The following is a 16,734-nucleotide window of genomic DNA, read 5'->3' on the forward strand; positions in this document are numbered from 1 at the left end:
GTAATGCAGGAAATTGAGTGGCTCGAGGTTAATTTAAATGTCAGAGCACCGAGCCAATGCCATTGAGGTCCTCCGTTCAAAATTCAGTGAGCCATCTATCAACAAACGTTCCTGCGAATTGAGGGCAGGAATGCTGTGGTCTCAACTTGGTCAGAACGCTTCTGGCAATTGCTTGATGATGCTGGTTGTAATCACCAGCGAAAGGTCGTACTCGTTTGAAAATGTTCTGCGTTTCCTCTCTAACACACCAGAGTGCTGAATCAATAACATAAATGGCACGTTCTGTTCATGTCAGAAACATTATTAATGGGCTGTGTTGGGTGGATGTGGGTGTACGACGCATTTACACTGACACGATCTAAGCCAAAAAAAACTTTATCATGAATAATATTGGTCGCGAAAGCCTGCGTGTGAAACACCACTTTACCTTTAAAGTCACCTCGAAAACCCACTGCGATCAAATGGGTTTCCCATATGGCTGTGCACATGATGAGCTACACTGCTGCATGTATTAACTCTTTCCTGCTCCGAGATGACTGCAAGTTGCGGGGTGCATCCCGTTCACCGCTGAATCTCGTGTACGTCATCGGAACGTAATAGGAAGTAAATATTAAATAACTTTATCGGTACCGAGGATCCCACAAGGCCGTGCGGGAAGGTGTGTAGCACAGTTTGGTACCAGCTATAATAGAGTGCTGTCCTGTCGCTACGGTGCTCTGCGGCGAGTACAATGTCTTTAAAAACAACGGCGCTATGCCTCTCTAAATAAAATTACCGCTGAACCGCTTGCGGGTTCCGAGATTCGGTGGTGAACGAGACCCATCCTGAAATGAGCAGTCGTCTCGGAACAGGAAAGGGTTAAGGGCGAGAGTGAAACAGCTTACGAACTTGAAGCCGAGACCAGAGCTCGCGGGTTTCCCGTTCACCGTAGTCCTTCTCTATCATGTCCAGCTGAAGCTGCAGTCGCTGCCGTGAGAAGAACGTCACCCGGTCCTCCTGCCACTCATTCAGCTGGTGGCCTAAATATAGTTTTATTACGGACATTTAAAAACATAAGCAAATAATACCTACTTCATTTGGCCAATCCTTGACCTAAAACAGTGATATTCACTCATTTTCGGATGGGGGCCACTTTCGCGAATAAGACATTATCAGTGAAAGAGCCATCTCACATTTGAAACCATTGGGGGGTTTGACAGCATGATGGGGTGCTTTTACTTGTGTGTATTGTCGGGGACTGCACGTCAGGGGTCGCAGTAAAAAGGACACCAGGGACTGCCACCGGCCCGCGGGCCTTGCAATGAAGAACACAGTCACCCAGAAACGTTGAATTTTATGTACAAATGGCTGGGTAATTCTTAAGACATAATTCGACACTCATGTTATGTACCGATTATCATGCTGTAGTCTTTGAACATCTCATTTTAGCCACCAATTGATATCCTCATAAAAAAATTACAACAGCATTGATCCTAACGATAGGTTCTGCGCTTGATTCCCGCAACTCCGCTTAGCACGGTTGGCTATGTACGGTGGAAAGGAAGTTCAACATACATTCATACAAGTCTGTCAAACCCGGCTGAGTGTAATTGGTAATTAGCGAAAACATAACTGATTATGTGAACACTGGTTATGCAAGATCGATCTCTTAGGGAACTTGAGTGACATGTGGTGATGTCAGTTGTAACTCTGTGCCCTGTTATCAATGGTACAACTGTGTGCAATAGAAGAAAATATATGCATTTTTTAATCAAATATATTGTTTTATAAATTTGTGTACTTATGCAAGATAAAATGTAAGTCAATCTAGTTCTTCTTAAAATGTAACCTTAAACCAATGTTACCATCATCAGTGGTTAATAGACTATTACACAAAGGACTCTCATATTTCTTCGATGTAATACTAATTAGACTGACATCTGAACAACAGCTGATTTCACCGCTCCATGATAAAACTAATTTAATCAAGTAAACATTATTGCCGTTCCTATAAAACTTTGGTCACCCAGGCTGTCCTTCAACAAAAGGGTATATTAAATCTATAATATAGTTTTTTTCTGGGTTAGATCGCATAAAAATAAATGAGCCGTTAAACCTACCACCACCTAACAGCCAATTAGTAAGGTTGTCACGTAAACGGAACATGCCAATCCGCTACTAGTACAGCAAACCGAAGTGTTGGAAAGAAAATCCACAACATTTACAATCTGAGCATGACGTTTCGCCAGTAATTACAACTATCATCATTAGGTGGACAGCCAAATTCGTAGAGAAATCCTCTTGTTTCATTCCTTGGAGGGATAGATGTGATGACGTCACTTGTGAGCCCTTCACGAATTGGAATGTTCTGTTTATGTGACAAACCTTACGAATTGGCTGTGTCGGTGGTGGCGGGTTTAACGACAAATTTATATTTCAACGATCTAACCCAAAAAAAACGATATTATGGATGATATTGGCCGCGAAAGCCTACGTGTTAAACGGGTATATTAAAATTTAAATGGGCTACAACCAGTTTCATGACTTTAAAGCGGAGATCACATGTGGGATGTAACCACAGCATATAGCCGTATGAAACCCACATACTCTACATCCTCCTGCCCAGGGTCCATACCTGTTGGGAGAAATTCAAGACTGAAATTTGTATCAAAATCTGTAAAGCACATGAGAACCTTAATTTAGCAGTCTCAAACTGACTGGGACCCCTGTCGTGACGGAGCAGCTGAACATTGCACAAAATCATCAACGCATATACAGATATATACCAAGGGTGACCAACTTTCCTGACCCTACCAGCAGCATACCATAATCTTCAGATGGCCGTGGGAGCCACAAGAGATAAAGATTAGCCATACAGAAGTTGACTCGTGTCGACTGGCTGTGGAATTTTGAGTTTAGAAATCTGAGTGCCCTGTGTTGTATATGCCCCCCTTTCCATCTTAATATTAACAAGTATTTTTTCAATACATATAGATACATATTTCTATTGTTTCTTTTAATTTTAATAATGAATAAAAACACCAAACCAGGCCTCAGCATGGCATGTGGAGGTCATATTTACCTTGACCCACTAACACGATTTTGACGTTCAGAGCCCTCCCAGGGTCAGAGGGAGCAGATAGAGAGCAGAGCGCAGCGGATTGCAAAGGGGCTGACGTAAACACAAAGCCAGGGTCACTGGGAGGTTGCGTTAGCCTAGATCTAGTTAAGTCAAAAAAGCTAATTGGTTCTGCATTACTATTAAAGTAACTTAAAGTCGGAATTTAACGACAGGGTTGGCTAAAGTTATTGATCTTCACACCCACTTCAATTGAACCCTGCCACAAGCTACGTCAATGTAACCATCACCCGTCTATTAATTTAATATGAAATGTATTTACATATTTTAATAATTTCTATACGACTTGACCCGAAGCCTAACAATAAGGTTTTCCTAAATCAACATGAATGCTCAAATCCACCCATACACAAATAATAAGCAGGGTTAAAGTAAGAGTAGAGAGGAAAAGAAATGCAAGCGCACAGCAAAACTGCCACGTAAGCAAAGGGTGATGTTAAACCCAGGGTCGGAGAGAAAGGGAAATCCCGGCCGTCTTTGTATCCCTGCAGCGCGGGGTAGGAGTGTGTATACGCTTGGGGAAACACGAGTCAAACACCACAACGGGAAGCTGACCCAGACCTTGGATTAATACAGAATCATAACTGTGGAACTCTGATGAAATGAAATGTTAACTTAAAACTTTTTAACCATTTCTTTGTGCGTCGGTGAAAGTCGGAGGGAATATCGCCCCTCCCTCCAGGTTGTGCATCCAGACAGAGAGGCGCCTTCGAGACAATTTATAACATTTGATTGTTTTACTTGTGGGTTTTATGGTAGGAGTATGACAACGGAATATACCGTGGGTGATGCACAAGGACACACACTGACACACGTACGGACACACACGGACACAGATACATACGGACAAATCCTGACACAGCAAAAATCGAAAGAAACCCCGCCTTATGGGCAGGATCCGAGTGAAGGGATTTTTGGGCATAAAAAGAGGGTCCTGAGCATTGAAACTCGGAAGAGTTCGACTGGGGGGGGGGGTCGGCTCACCAGAGTTCGACCGGGGGGTCGACTCTCGGGAGATAGTTCGACTCGGAGGAGTTCAACTCGAGGGAGTTCGACCAGGGGGGGTCGACTCACCAGAGTTCGACCAGTGGGTCGACTCTCGGGAGACAGTTCGACTCGGAGGAGCAACTCGGGGAGTTCGACCAGGGGGGTCGGAACTCGGGGAGTTCGACTCGGAGGAGGTCGGAACGCGGGGAGTTCGACCAGTGGGCCGGCTCAGGAGCAGTTCCAATCGGGAACGAGAGCAACAGGTCGCCAGCCGGCGAGCTGCAGAGCAGGGGGCGGCGAGCAGAAGCCAAAGTGGCCCCGTCGCTACCCACTGACGTTGGCAAGACTCGCAGGGTAGTGAGGCGTCACCTAGTGTGATTTCCAAGAGCTGAAAGACAGAGTATTGCTGAAAGATTATTCTACATTGAGTCCAGCTGCAGAGCGACCGACGCACCAAGCAAGAGCTTCTGCAAACCAGAGCAAGAGCACGTGCGACTTGAGTCATCCAGCAGTGGAGAAAAACCTGCTTTCAGCAAACCAGCAACGAGCACGTTCGAGTTCTCCACCCAGAGAGAGGGAGCGTGCCAATGCAGCTCATCCAACAGCGGAGAGAAACTGCTGTCAGCGAACCAGCACGAGCGTGATCGCGCAGCTCATCCAGCAGTGGAGAGAGGTGTCCACTGAGCAGAACTGAGAGCGATCAAGCAACTCTCCCCCGTGGACAGAGGCTGGCTGCTGCGTGGAGGAGGGCGGCGATACGTATGATGCACTCCCACACACCTCACCGCTCTAAAGGGAGCGAGGCTACTTCTCCTACAAGCGATGCCAACTTCAGCGTATGGCAACGCAAATAATTAATTCCAAACACTGACTATTCAAAACAATTCATATCACTCAAACATACACAGGTCCTTAACCAGAAGCGAACACTCAAGTCCGTGAACCATCTGGCTGTGGAAGCATCGTTCGTGTGATAACAGTCCGTCATTTATAAGTATATTCATAATTTCCCTCTTTAATATTTTGTTTTGGACTGTACTTCTAATCGCATAAGTTACCAACCGATCCATCAATACGAATTAACCCTTGGCACCTTCGCCACGAAGCTACGCTCCCGGGGAGGAATCGTGCTAAACCGATTTTCTGATCATACAATCTTGTTCACGAATTAATTAATTAATCTCCCGTGAGATAACACGTTCCGCCGCATACCCTCGCACTAAGCCATTTCGGTAATCTTATAGTCTGTCCGGTGGATCTGTTGTTACATTTATGCCTTTGGAAATAATAACTGTTTGATTGTCGTTTTATATGAATACCGTTGCATGTTAATCAATCGCCTGTGATAATGTGCTGACCATTTTAAGCATAATGATCGTTTATATTATAATGTATAAGCTTTTGTGTAGCATAGCATTTGCATGTCCTGACTCTCTCTCACTAACAGCAATCGCTTTATGCGGGGTCCATGTGTTATCAAAGTGAAATCGTACAGTCGTTGATGATACTGTCTTGATACCGTGTGGATACCGTGTTGAAGTTCCGAGATTGAGAGTCACATACATATTATAGTTAAGGTTTAATTAGAAATACATTGATTAATACAGAAGTGGTCGTGTGATTCTTTCCTGAAATTTTTGCATAAAATCTGTATCCTGCGACGAGATATGTACTCGGGAACCTAAACTATAAACACACCAATCCACACTCATTAAACTAAAGCGAACGATATGAACATGGGAACCTAAAATATAAACACACCAATCCACACTCATTAAACGGATTGCGTTATCCTGATTGATAACCCCACCTCGTCAACGAGGCGGGGCCTGATTATCATAAAGGCTATCATTAACACAACCACACCCACTCGTATAAATTAATACGATTACCTCTCTAATTAGCATAGTTACACGCATAATTACACGAATTAGCATAATTTCGGATTAATTATGAAAATTTCGAATTTCATTAAATTTTAATTATTTTTCATCAATTTTCACACATCCACATATACAACACTGCTCGACACAATTTATGATTATTTCTTTCATTTCTATAATATTGTAAATGTTACAATAGTTTTTTCATAAGATGACATTTAAAAAAGTATTATTTTACATTTTCACCACAAAGTAGGCTCAAATATTCATAATATTGTGGTAATTGGATGGTCTGCTATCTAACTGAGACAATTAGATTCGTTACTTGGTATATCGCTTCATATATTGCTGTTTAATCTTGCTTTGAATCTTGATTTCCTGTTTCTAACATTGTTTAGACCGAAACCGTGTAACCATTCAAAACGTTGATAACGAGCCTGTTTAAGTCATCTAGATTACGAATACAATGTACACAATCAGAATTTTCACATCACTGGGACAATTGTGCCCGAAATTAAATTTAAACATTAGGAAGGGGTCTGCTCTTCAGGTCAGATCCTGGCTGATGACGTAGTTGTCTCCAGTCTGTGATGTCACAGCCATGTGGGTGGTACCTTTGACATCATGATGACTATGTCATCATGCACCACGTGTCATTGATATAGGAAGAGCTGTGTTTATTGGTGGCTGTGTTTCTTGTCTCATTTCAAAGAAGCGTGAGATAATTTAGCCTCGTGGTTATTAAAGCCTGCACTACTGTTGATCAAACTAAAATTCATCTCAGCAGTTGTAAGCCTGCATATCATTAGCTTTAACTGGTGAGACTGAAAGGGGTGGTTTCAGGATTGTTTGCGTATTAATGGGGTTTTTTATTGAGGCTTTCAAGGGTGTGGGAGTCTCACTCACTACATGAGCATGAGGGGTTTGGGGGTTTAGCTCAGCATATGGAACGTGTTGTAACAAATACTTTTAAACATCAAATTTTAGCATATGTTTTCAGAAACTCAAACTGCAATGTCGTGGATATTGTGTTTTTTGGATTATTGACGGTAGAATTAAAATGAATGTGGATATTTCTTACATTGTCGTTTTATGCGACTGATTATTGGTGTAAAATTTCGTTTTAAATAAAAGCGGTAAGCTAACAAGGTGAACGTTAATCATTAAAGTATTCCCAACTGTTTATTTTTTATGTGTTGCAGTGTATGAAGTCTGCTTGACACGATTTAAGATTATTTCTGTCATTTCTATAATATTGTGTATGTTACCATAGTTTTTTCATAAGATGACATATATAAAAGTATTATTTTACATTTTCACCAGAAATTATCCTCAAATATTCATAATATTGTGGTAATTGGATGGTCTGTCATCTAATTGAGACAATTAGATTCGTTACGTGGTATATAGCTTCATATATTGCTGTTTAATCTTGCTTTGAATCTTGATTTCCTGTTTCTAACATTGTTTAGACCGTAACCGTGTAACCATTCAAAACGTTGATAACGAGCCTGTTTAAGTCATCTAGATTACGAAGAAAATGTACACAATCGTAACTTTCTTATCACTGGGACAATTGTGCCCGATATAAAATGAGTTACATTACATTTAACATTAGGAAGGGGTCTGCTCTTCAGGTCAGATCCTGGCTGATGACGTAGTTGTCTCCAGTCTGTGATGTCACAGCCATGTGGGTGGTACCTTTAACATCATGATGACTATGTCATCATGCACTACGTGTCATTCATATTGGAAGAGCTGTTTTTATTGGTGGCTGTGTTTCTTGTCTCATTTCAAAGAAGCATGAGATAATTTAGCCTCGTGGTTATTAAAGCCTCCACTACTGTTGATTAAACTAAAATTCATCTCAGCAGTTGTAAGCCTGCACATCAATAGCTTTAACTTGTGAGCGTGAAAGGGGTGGTTTCAGGATTGTTTGCGTATTCATGGGGTTTATTATTGAGGCTTTCAAGGGTGTGGGGGTCTCACTCACAACATGAGCATGAGGGGTTTGGGGGATTAGCTCAGCTTATGGAACGTGTTGTAACAAATACATTTAAACATCTAATTTTAGCATATGTTTTCAGAAACTCAAACTGCAATGTCGTGGATATTGTGGTTTTTTTTTATTATTGACGGTAGAATTAGTATAAATGTGGATATTTCTTACATTGTCGTTTTATGCGACTGATTATTGATGTAAAATTTCGTTTCAAATAGAAACGGTAAGCTAACAAGGTGAACGTTAATCATTAAACTATTCCCAACTGTTTATTTTTTATGTGTTGCAGTGTATGAAGTCTGCTTGACACGATTTAAGATTATTTCTTTCATTTCTATAATATTGTAAATGTTACAATAGTTTTTTCATAAGATGGCATATATAAAAGTATTATTTTACATTTTCACCACAAATTAGTCTCAAATATTCATAATATTGTGGTAATTGGATGGTCTGTCATCTAATTGAGACAATTAGATTCGTTACGTGGTATATAGCTTCATATATTGATGTTTAATCTTGCTTTGAATATTGATTTCCTCTTTCTAACATTGTTTAGACTGTAACCGTGTAACCATTCAAAACGTTGATAACGAGCCTGTTTAAGTCATCTAGATTACGAATAAAATGTACTCAATCGTAACTTTCTTATCACTGGGACAGTTGTGCCCGAAATAAAATGAGTTACATTACATTTAACATTAGGAAGGGGTCTGCTCTTCATGTCAGATCCTGGCTGATGACGTAGTTGTCTCCAGTCTGTGATGTCACAGTCATGTGGGTGGTACCTTTGACATCATGATGTCTATGTCATCACGCACCACGTTTCATTCATATTGGAAGAGCTGTGTTTATTGGTGGCTGTGTTTCTTGTCTGAGCCTAAAGAAGCGTGAGATCATTTAGCCTCCTGTTAAATTAACGCCCCCACTACTGTTGATGAAACTAAAATTCATCTCTGCAGTTGTCAGCCTGCACATCATTAGCTTTAACTGGTGAGCCAGAAGGGGTGGTTTAAGGATTGTTTGCGTGATAATGGGGTTTATTATTGAGGCTTTCAAGGGTGTGGGGGTCTCACTCACTACGTGAGCATGAGAGGTTTGGGGGTTTAGCTCAGCCTATGGTGACGTGTTGTAACAAGTACTTTCAAACATCACATTTTTGCATATGTTATCAGAAACTCAAACTGCAATGTCGTGGATATTGTGTTTTTTGTATTAATGACGGTAGAATTAATATTAATGTGGATATTTCTTACATTGTTGTTTTATGCGACTGATAATTGTTGTAAAATTTCGATGTAAATAGAAACGGTAAGCTAACAAGGTGAACGTTAATCATTAAAGTATTTCCAACTGTTTATTTTTTACGTGTTGCAGTGTATGAAGTCTGCTTGACACAATTTAAGGTTATTTCTTTCATTTCTATAATATTGTAAATGTTACCATAGTTTTTTCATAAGATGACATATATAAAAGTATTATTTTACATTTTCACCACAAATTATGCTCACATATTCATAATATTGTGGTAATTGGATGGTCTGTCATCTAATTGAGACAATTAGATTCGTTACATGGTATATAGCTTCATATATTGCTGTTTAATCTTGCTTTTAATCTTGATTTGCTGTTTCTAACATTGTTTAGACCGTAACCGTGTAACCATTCAAAACGTTGATAACGAGCCTGTTTAAGTCATCTAGATTACGAAGAAAATGTACACAATCTTAACTTTCTTATCACTGGGACAATTGTGCCCGAAATAAAATGAGTTACCTTACATTTAACATTAGGAAGGGGTCTGCTCTTCAGGTCAGATCCTGGCTGATGACGTAGTTGTCTCCAGTCTGTGATGTCACAGTCATGTGGGTGGTACCTTTGACATCATGATGTCTATGTCATCACGCACCACGTTTCATTCATATTGGAAGAGCTGTGTTTATTGGTGGCTGTGTTTCTTGTCTGAGCCTAAAGAAGCGTGAGATCATTTAGCCTCCTGTTAAATTTACGCTTCCACTACTGTTGATGAAACTAAAATTCATCTCAGCAGTTGTCAGCCTGCACATCATTAGCTTTAACTGGTGAGCCTGAAAGGAGTGGTTTAAGGATTGTTTGCGTATTAATGGGGTTTATTATCGAGGCTTTCAAGGGTGTGGGGGTCTCACTCACTACGTGAGCATGAGGGGTTTGGGGGTTTAGCTCAGCATATGGTAACGTGTTGTAACAAATACTTTCAAACATCAAATTTTAGCATATGTTTTCAGAAAATCAAACTGCAATGTCGTGGATATTGTGATTTTTGGATTCTTGACGGTAGAATTAATATTAATGTGGATATTTCTTACATTGTCGTTTCATGCGACTGATTATTGATGTATAATTTCGTTTCAAATAGAAACGGTAAGCTAACAAGGTGAACGTTAATCATTAAACTATTCCCAACTGTTTTTTTTGTATGTGTTGCAGTGTATGAAGTCTGCCTGACACAATTTCAGATTATTTCTTTCATTTCTATAATATTGTAAATGTTTCAATAGATTTTTTCATAAGATGACATATATAAAAGTATTATTTTACATTTTCACCACAAATTAGGCTCAAATATTTATAATATTGTGGTAATTGGATGGTCTGTCATCGAATTGAGACAATTAGATCCGTTACGTGGTATATAGCTTCATATATTGCTGTTTAATCTTGCTTTGAATCTTGATTTCCTGTTTCTAACATTGTTTAGACCGTAACCGTGTAACCATTCAAAACGTTTATAACGAGCCTGTTTAAGTCATCTAGATTACGAATACAATGTACACAATCAGAATTTTCTTATCACTGGGACAATTGTGCCCGAAATTAAATTTAAACATTAGGAAGGGGTCTGCTCTTCAGGTCAGATCCTGGCTGATGACGTAGTTGTCTCCAGTCTGTGATGTCACAGCCATGTGGGTGGTACCTTTGACATCATGATGACTATGTCATCATGCACCACGTGTCATTCATATTGGAAGAGCTGTGTTTATTAGTGGCTGTGTTTCTTGTCTCATTTAAAAGAAGTGTGAGATAATTTAGCCTCGTGGTTATTAAAGCCTCCACTACTGTTGATTAAACTAAAATTCATCTCAACAGTTGTAAGCCTGCACATCATTAGCTTGAACTGGTGAGACTGAAAGGGGTGGTTTCAGGATTGTTTGCATATTAATGGGGTTTTTTATTGAAGCTTTCAAGGGTGTGGGGGTCTCACTCACTACATGGACATCAGGGGTTTGGGGGTTTAGCTCAGCTTATGGAACGTGTTGTAACAAATAGTTTTAAACATCAAATTTTTAGCATATGTTTTCAGAAACTCAAACTGCAATGTCGTGGATATTGTGTTTTTTGGATTATTGACGGTAGAATTAATATTAATGTGGATATTTCTTACATTGTCGTTTTATGCGACTGATTATTGATGTAAAATTTCGTTTTAAATAGAAGCGGTAAGCTAACAAGGTGAACGTTAATCATTAAAGTATTCCCAACTGTTTATTTTTTTATGTGTTGCAGTGTATGAAGTCTGCTTGACACAATTTAAGGTTATTTCTTTCATTTCTATAATATTGTGTACGTTACCATAGTTTTTTCATAAGATGACATATATAAAAGTATTATTTTACATTTTCACCACAAATTAGGCTCACATATTCATAATATTGTGGTAATTGGATGGTCTGTCATCTAATTGAGACAATTAGATTCGTTACGTGGTATATAGCTTCATATATTGCTGTTTAATCTTGCTTTGAATATTGATTTCCTCTTTCTAACATTGTTTAGACCGTAACCGTCTAACCATCCAAAACGTTGATAACGAGCCTGTTTAAGTCATCTAGATTACGAAGAAAATGTACACAATCATAACTTTCTTATCACTGGGATAATTGTGCCCGAAATAAAATGAGTTACATTACATTTAACATTAGGAAGCGGTCTGCTCTTCAGGTCAGATCCTGGCTGATGACGTAGTTGTCTCCAGTCTGTGATGTCACAGTCATGTGGGTGGTACCTTTGACATCATGATGTCTATGTCATCACGCACCACGTTTCATTCATATTGGAAGAGCTGTGTTTATTGGTGGCTGTGTTTCTTGTCTGAGCCTAAAGAAGCGTGAGATCATTTAGCCTCCTGTTAAATTTACGCTTCCACTACTGTTGATGAAACTACAATTCATCTCAGCAGTTGTCAGCCTGCACATCATTAGCTTTAACTGGTGAGCCTGAAAGGAGTGGTTTAAGGATTGTTTGCGTATTAATTGGGTTTATTATTGAGGCTTTCAAGGGTGTGGGGGTCTCACTCACTACGTGAGCATGAGTGGTTTGGGGTTTAGCTCAGCCTATGGTAACGTGTTGTAACAAATACTTTCAAACATCAAATTTTAGCATATGTTTTCAGAAAATCAAACTGCAATGTCGTGGATATTGTGATTTTTGGATTCTTGACGGTAGAATTAATATTAATGTGGATATTTCTTACATTGTCGTTTCATGCGACTGATTATTGATGTATAATTTCGTTTCAAATAGAAACGGTAAGCTAACAAGGTGAACGTTAATCATTAAACTATTCCCAACTGTTTATTTTTTATGTGTTGCAGTTTTTGACGTCTGCTCGACACAATTTATGATTATTTCTTTCGTTTCTATAATATTGTAAATGTTACAATAGTTTATTTTCATAAGATAACATTTGAAAAAGTATTATTTTACATTTTCACTACAAATTAGGCTCAAATATTCATAATATTGTGGTACTTGGATGGTCTGTCATCTAATTGAGACAATTAGATTCGTTACGTGGTATATAGCTTCATATATTGCTGTTTAATCTTGCTTTGAATCTTGATTTCCTGTTTCTAACATTGTTTAGACCGTAACCGTGTAACCATTCAAAACGTTGATAACGAGCCTGTTTAAGTCATCTAGATTACGAAGAAAATGTACACAATCGTAACTTTCTTATCACTGGGACAATTGTGCCCGAATAAAATGAGTTACATTACATTTAACATTAGGAAGGGGTCTGCTCTTCAGGTCAGATCCTGGCTGATGACGTAGTTGTCTCCAGTCTGTGATGTTACAGCCATGTGGGTGGTACCTTTGACATCATGATGACTATGTCATCATGCACCACGTGTCATTCATATTGGAAGAGCTGTGTTTATTGGTGTCTGTGTTTCTTGTCTGAGCCTAAAGAAGCGTGAGATCATTTAGCCTCCTGTTAAATTAACGCCTCCTCTACTGTTGATGAAACTAAAATTCATCTCAGCAGTTGTAGGCCTGCACATCATTAGCTTTAACTGGTGAGCCTGAAAGGAGTGGTTTAAGGATTGTTTGCATGTTAATGGGGTTTATTATTGAGGCTTCAAGGGTGTGGGGGTCTCACTCACTACGTGAGCATGAGGGGTTTGAGGGTTTAGCTCAGCTTATGGAACGTGTTGTAACAAATACTTTCAAACTTCAAATTTTAGCATGTGTTTTCAGAAAATCAAACTGCAATGTCGTGGATATTGTGATTTTTGGATTCTTGACGGTAGAATTAATATTAACGTGGATATTTCTTACATTGTCGTTTCATGCGACTGATTATTGATGTAAAATTTTGTTTCAAATAGAAACCGCATGCAATAAAGGTGAACGTTAATCATTAAACAATTCCCAACTGTTATTTTATGTGTTGCAGTATTTGACGTCTGCTCGACACAATGTATGATTATTTCTTTCATTTCTATAATATTGTAAATGTTACAATAGTTTTTTCATAAGATGACATTTAAAAAAGTATAATTTTACATTTTCACCACAAAGCAGGCTCAAATATTTGTAATATTGTGGTATTTGGATGGTCTGCCATCTAACTGAGACAATTAGATTCGTTACTTGGTATATCGCTTCATATATTGCTGTTTAATCTTGATTTGAATCTTGATTTGCTGTTTCTAACATTGTTTAGACCGTAACCGTGTAACCATTCAAAACGTTGATAACGAGCCTGTTTAAGTCATCTAGATTACGAATACAATGTACACAATCGTAATTTTCTTATCACTCGGACAATTGTGCCCGAAATAAAATGAGTTACATTACATTTAACATTAGGAAGGGGCCTGCTTTTTAGGTCAGATCCTGGTTGATGACGTAGTTGTCTCCAATCTGTGATGTCACAGTCATGTGGGTGGTACCTTTGACATCATGATGACTATGTCATCATGCACCACCTGTCATTCATATTGGAAGAGCTGTGTTTATTGCTGGCTGTGTTTCTTGTCTCATTTCCTCCACTACTGTTGACTAAACTAAAATTCATCTCAGCAGTTGTAAGCCTGCACATCATTAGCTTTAACTGGTGAGCCTGAAAGGGGTGGGTTCAGGATTGTTTGCGTATTAATTGGGTTTTTTATTGAGGCTTTCAAGGGTGTGGGGGTCTCACTCACTACATGAGCATGAAGGGTTTGGGGGTTTAGCTCAGCTTATGGAACGTGTTGTATCAAATACTTTTAAACATCAAATTTTAGCATATGTTTTCAGAAACTCAAACTGCAATGTCGTGGATATTGTGTTTTTTGGATTATTGATGGTAGAATTAATATTAATGTGGCTATTTCTTACATTGTCGTTTCATGCGACTGATTATTGATGTAAAATTTCGTTTCAAATAAAAACGGTAAGCTAACAAGGTGAACGTTAATCATTCAACGATTCCCAACTGTTTTTTTTTGTATGTGTTGCAGTGTATGAAGTCTGCCTGACACAATTTCAGATTATTTCTTTCATTTCTATAATATTGTAAATGTTTCAATAGATTTTTTCATAAGATGACATATATAAAAGTATTATTTTACATTTTCACCACAAATTAGGCTCAAATATTTATAATATTGTGGTAATTGGATGGTCTTCCATCTAATTGAGACAATTAGATCCGTTACGTGGTATATAGCTTCATATATTGCTATTTAATCTTGCTTTGAATCTTGATTTCCTGTTTCTAACATTGTTTAGACCGTAACCGTGTAACCATTCAAAACGTTTGTTGAGGTGTTAACTACGCGCTGTTGCGTAACCCGCGTTGCCACCAGGGCGGTGCAACATTACCCCTGGGTACAACGGTTGGGGTCAGTCGAGGTGAAACGGATCGTGGCCAGGGTTTGGTGCGAACCAATCAGACGGTTCCACGTGGGAATGTATGATTGGTTCTACCTGGCCACGAAGGGGTATAAGACGGTTGACCCAACGGACCTCGAGGAGTTCTCTCCCTGCACGAAGACAGAAGACTGGGCTGAAGCCTAGCTAGGACCCTGGACCAGCCTTTCAGCCCTTCTAAGGGCTAAGGCTCGGCATACCCAGTGGTCAGGACCCACCGGGCCAGCGGTGGTTCAGATAGCCTCCCCTAGGTCCTAGCCGGAGGACTAGGATAGCGGTAGACGTGTGAGTCCCGCCAAGTCCGGAGGTTGTACCTCCTTAGGTATCAAGGAGGTTAGCGGTAGACGTGTGAGTCCCGCCAGGTCCGGAGGCTGTACCTCCCTAGGGTATCGGGTGAGGGGACCGAATATCCCTCTGTGTGTGTTAAGCGTTGTATAAGGAAATAATACAATAAACAGAGTGTGCCTCCATAAGAAGTCTGCTCGTCCTTACAACACTACAACTGGAGTCAGAAGTGGTTGGAAATGGAAACCAGAAGTTCAGCCCACGCGCGGAGCCAGAACGAAGATAACGCTGTCTCACCTGCATGCACCGCCAGCTCCGTTGAAAACGCTGCCGCGTTGACGGCCGCCCAGCCACCGGTTGAGCAGCCGGTTGCTCCCCCTGCCATGGGGGACGGATTCAGGGCAGCACACGGCCGTCTCGCTCAACTCCTACACGCCGCGGCCTCCATTCTCGAAGAGATCAACTTGGAGGTTGCGGGCAGGCCGAGTCAACCGCCGGCAGACGTTCCCGCCATCGGCCAGGGCAGACATTTTGATTTTTCCGCCGGGGAACCACGTGATTCCGCCGGAAGCGGAAGCCAGGGACATCCTGGGAACGCGGGGGGCCCATCACAACCCGCAACGTCATCAGCACGCGACGCTGCGAATTCAAGTTTCTCAGCGGACGCTGCGTCATCACTGTACCGACACGGTACAGTAGACTCTATCGGCCGGGAAATCGCCGATCTCCGGCTCGAGACGGTACAAGCTGAGGGGGAGACGACGTCCGCCCTCCAACAACGCCTGCCCATCTTCCGAGAATTCACATCTGAAGGGGGCGACTGGGCGGCGTTCCAGCGTCACTTCCTGAGCCACCAAGAGATGGTGGGCTGGTCGGACGCACAGGCGCTCCGAGCACTACCGGCCACTTTGGATGACGACTCTCTCGCCTCGCTCCTCACCATCCCCAGGCAACAAAGGGCGACTCTTCAATCGGCCCTTCGACGGATGTCCGACGTGTACGGGCCTCCATCTGACGTCCGCAGCCGATTTTACGACAGGCGACGCCGCCCTAAAGAGTCTCCGTTGGCATTCCGGACCGCTCTACTGGCGATGGCAAGAGCGGGTTACCCTCGCATGGACGACGAGGCCATCGATGCCATCGTTCTCCAGAAGATGCTGGAGCTGGCGCGCGAGCTGCGCATCGTCATCCAAGCGGTGGACGACGACAGTATGTGCTCGCTACGAGCTGCTCGGTGCATCCACGCACATCTGCTGCTCCACACGGAATCGACCATCGCCGCC

The 16,734-nt window shown here is 41.0% G+C and overlaps 1 long non-coding RNA gene across 1 annotated transcript in view; it reads right to left on the minus strand.

Moving 5' to 3' along the window:
- Positions 1–314: 314 nt before the first annotated feature.
- LOC142930451 (uncharacterized) overlaps positions 315–16,734 on the minus strand; it is a 198,208-nt gene continuing 181,788 nt past the window's right edge. Inside the window, exon 3 of the long non-coding RNA XR_012946385.1 lies at positions 315–1,011. This is a non-coding gene — a long non-coding RNA (uncharacterized LOC142930451). The remainder of the gene's footprint in view (positions 1,012–16,734) is intronic.

This window comes from Petromyzon marinus, chromosome 39 (assembly GCF_048934315.1).
Source record: "Petromyzon marinus isolate PM22_M1 ecotype Great Lakes invasive population chromosome 39, UKy_Petmar_22M1.pri1.0, whole genome shotgun sequence".
NCBI lineage: Eukaryota > Metazoa > Chordata > Hyperoartia > Petromyzontiformes > Petromyzontidae > Petromyzon > Petromyzon marinus.